We start from the raw sequence: 4,432 nt of genomic DNA on the forward strand, positions 1-4,432 counted from the left end.
CCAAAGCATGAACACAAAGATTAGAATAATTAAAAATACAATAAAAATAGACAAGAGGAGGATGATGGTTTGAAGAAAAAAAAAATAGTTGTATAAATCCGCTAGTACGCCAGTCCGGTGTCACTCACACACACACACTCACACACACACACATGCACACATGCACACACACACATGCACACACATCATCATCATCACGCACCAAGCAAACACGCGTGTTTTCTGCTACTTCACATGGAAGCGCAGCAGAAGCAGCAGCATTGGTAGAGAGAGAGAGAGAGAGAGAGAGAGAGAGAGAGAGAGAGAGAGAGAGAGAGAGAGAGAGAGATGGTTGCCAGGTCCTGTGCAACAAAACTAGATGTCTGAGGGAAAGAGGAAGGACTTCCAAAACAAGCAGAAAAACGTCCCTCTATATGTCCGCGTGTTGGCAGGTTGGAATGTCTTTTTGGTAGAATTATTCCGGCGTGGTGTGTTTGTCTGTCTCTTCCATATGCAGACTCACAGCCAGGGCATGCAGTGCTGCGCTCCTCTGCTCCTCTCCGGCTCCAGACTCCAGACTCCAGGCTAGAGGGAGGCAGCAGAGTGGATGGATGGATGAAGGGGAGGGGGGGGCAGTGGTGTAAGGCAGGCACGTGTACACATAGACATCAAAGGGGGCTTGAGCCCCTGCCCTTTTAACAGTCAAAAAGTGCCCTCTCCAGACCATGAATGCGATTTTTGCCGACTAGATTCTACAGTAAGGTACCTTAATTGCCGGACTAAAAGCCGCGGCTTTTTTCCCATGTTTTGAACCCTGTGGCTTATACAACGGTGCGGCTTATATAAATATTTTTACAGCAAACGGCCAGTTAGTTCGTTTTAAAATGGTCTTTATAAACAAGGATTTATATATAGATTTGTACAGCTAACTGCCGCCAGGGGCGCTCTAGGACTAAAGCAGGAAGCAGGAAGGACACCTGCGGCTTATAGTCCAGCAATTTCGGTAACTGTCATGTGAAGCTCATGTATCCCTATTGATTCCCACTCCCATTGATTCCCTTCTGATTCCCACTCCCATTGATTCCCTACTGATTCCCACTCCCATTGATTCCCTATTGATTCCCACTCCCATTGATTCCCTACTGATTCCCACTCCCATTGATTCCCACTCCCTTGATTCCCTACTGATTCCCACTCCCATTGATTCCCTATTGATTCCCACTCCCATTGATTCCCTACTGATTCCCACTCCCATTGATTCCCTATTGATTCCCCCTCCCATTGATTCCCACTCCCATTGATTCCCTATTGATTCCCACTCCCATTGATTCCCTATTGATTCCCACTCCCATTGATTCCCTACTGATTCGCACTCCCATTGATTCCCTATTGATTCCCACTCCCACTGATTCCCTACTGATTCCCACTCCCATTGATTCCCTATTGATTCCCCCTCCCATTGATTCCCACTCCCATTGATTCCCTATTGATTCCCACTCCCATTGATTCCCACTGATTCCCACTCCCATTGATTCTCTACTGATTCCCACTCCCATTGATTCCCTATTGATTCCCACTCCCATTGATTCCCACTGATTCCCACTCCCATTGATTCCCACTGATTCCCACTCCCATTGATTCTCTACTGATTCCCACTCCCATTGATTCCCTATTGATTCCCTATCCCTGCCATTTCCAATGGCAGTGGAAAAGTTACCCTAGAAGTCAAAGTTTCCCCAGGACTATAATGTGTTGCCCTGTTGGGCAACCACACTAAAAATGCAAAATGCCTTCTTTCCATGCCATACCAAACTCTCCTGAACTTGTGTTCTTTCATCATATGTGTGAAAGAATTGCCCTCTCTGTGTGGAAATCCATGCCGTTACGCCACATCTCCAGTGTTGACTTGATATTGTTAATGTTAACTTTGTTCAGTGTGGTATCCTGTATCAAGCACTGAAAATAGCTGACCGAAAATAGCTGACCGAAAATAGCCGACCGAAAATAGCCGACCGAAAATAGCCGACCTCGGCTATTTTCGATATTTTCACCAAAAGGCCCTTTTAGAAATGTGAGCCCCTGCCTCTCTAACATTATCTGCACGTCCCTGGTGTAAAGTAACTAAGTACCTTTACTCAAGACAAGTACTGCACTTGAGTGCAATTTTGAGGCATTTGCACTTCACCTGGAGTATTTCCATGACTGTTGCTTCTACTCCACTACATCTCTGATCCAGATATTGTACTTTTTACTATACTCTACATTTATTTGAACACTTTAGTTACTATAGTTACTTTGCAGATGGTAGATTTGATATAAAACATACCGTAGCCACTTTGGTCCTATTTTATACGTTATGAGCTTGTAGATCTGCTATTTTCAAACATTGTGTACTTTTACTTTGGGAACTTTATGTACATTTTGATGCCAATACTTTCGTGCTTTTACTCAGCCTTCATTTTGAATTCCAGACTTTTTGTAACAGAGTACATCTACATTGCAGTATTTATACTTTTGCTTAAGTAAAAAAATGTGAGTACTTTTTCCACCACAGGGGGGGGAGTGTGTGGGGGGAGTGGGGAGGGGAGGGGGGGAGGGGGTTGTCACTCTCTAGTGCTGCTGCACAGGAGAGAGCCTGGCCAGCGTTGCCAGATTGTACGAGAGAAACAAGCCAGGCAGGTCTATGAAAACATGCCCCAAAAGAAGGGGGTCCCCACTCTAGCCTATAAGACTAATGTCACTGCTTAGATATTAGTCTGGAATCTGAATCTCTGTATGGAACCTGCATTTCCAAGGGGCAAGATTAAAAGAAAAATGCCTCGCCGCCCCATATTTGCCTATAGTGGGCCTTGATTGGTCCCTCACTACTTCGGAGGGAGTGAAATCCAATCACAACTGACCAAATCTGCAGAGGGAAATTCTTATCTCCACTTCCCAGCAAAAGGAGAACTATTGCTCTATAAATCTGGTTTACCATCTTAAACCGTATAACACAGGGGCTATTTCAAAATAGCAGATCTAAAAGCGAGAAACATTTTAAATACACAAATCTTGTGTGGGGGTCCCTCCCTGGCACAAAATATTTTCAGATGGGGCTGTCCGAACCGCGGATAAATAGGCTACATATTAACTTGGGGGTCCTTGACATTAAAATGTTTGAGAACTAGGCTACACCATGAGGAAGCAAGTCCAAATAAGCAACTCCACTTTACTACCAACAAAGCAAGCTTTGCAGAAAAAAAAGAGAAAAAAAAGCCCTGAGACGCTTATAATGAGCGGACGTGGCAACCCCGGAGCTTGGCTGGCCGTGGGATGGAGGAGGAGGAGCCAGCGCCGTCAATCAATTTCGTGCGTGACCTTATAAGGTAAATAGGGTTGATGATCTCACTCGCGTCCAATTAAGGCGGCGCCGAAACGGAGGGGAGTGGGCGGAGGCTAGGCTGGAGAGGAGGCACGCCATTGGCCGCGTGCGGCTGTCACTCCGGCCCCAAACATGGCAGTGAAAGGTGAGCTATTTTTAGAAGGCTATAAAACGAGGCGCGCCGACGCCGGAGCCTCAGTCTGTGTGCGGCGGAGGAGGAAGCAGAAGCGGAGCTTGCTGCTCTCCCAGTCCCAGCTTCTCTCTGTGCACTTCACTGTCACACGTTTCACTTAAAGGAGGACTTCACCACTTTTCAACGTATCTTCATAGAATTGCATCAAGATCAGTGTATAACCATTTTAATCCTATCGCCGTTTGGGCTATAATACAGGCTTACACCGTGTCTGAGCATAAGTAGATGTGCTATTTAAAAAAAATGTATTGAAAGAACATGGAATATTATATATATATATATATATATATATATATATATTTTTTTTTTTAATAAATGTATTTTTACATTTAAAAAGTCTGGGAAACGGGCAGTGGTGTAAAGTAACTAAGTACATTTACTTAAGTATGATTTTGAGGTATTTGTACTTTACTTGAGTATTTCCAATTTCCAATACTTCTACTTCTACTCCACTACATCTCAGATCCAATAGTGTACTGTCTTTTACTCCACTAAATTTATTTGAAAACTTTAGTTACTTTGCAGATATAAATGATTATATTATAAAACATACATGAATCCACTTTAGCCCTATCTTACCTAGGCTATTTGAAAATAGCCGATCTACAAGCTCACAACACGTCGCGTTGTGAGCTTGTAGATCTGCTATTTTTAAACATTTTGTAATTTTACTTTTGGTACTTTAAGTATATTTTGATGCCAATACCTTCGTCCTTTTACTCAAGTACATTTTGAATTCCGTACTTCTACTTGTAACAGAGTATTTCTACATTGCAGTACTTTTTTTTAGGAGGACTTTGCCACTTTTCAACCTATCTTCATAATAGGTCCTCACTAATGTTCATAATAAAATAGCAAAAAAGATCTACTCGGTCCAAGTCTCTTAGGAGAGCTGTGGG

This window comes from Nannobrachium achirus (assembly GCF_963921795.1).
Source record: "Nannobrachium achirus genome assembly, chromosome: 22".
Lineage (NCBI taxonomy): Eukaryota > Metazoa > Chordata > Actinopteri > Myctophiformes > Myctophidae > Nannobrachium > Nannobrachium achirus.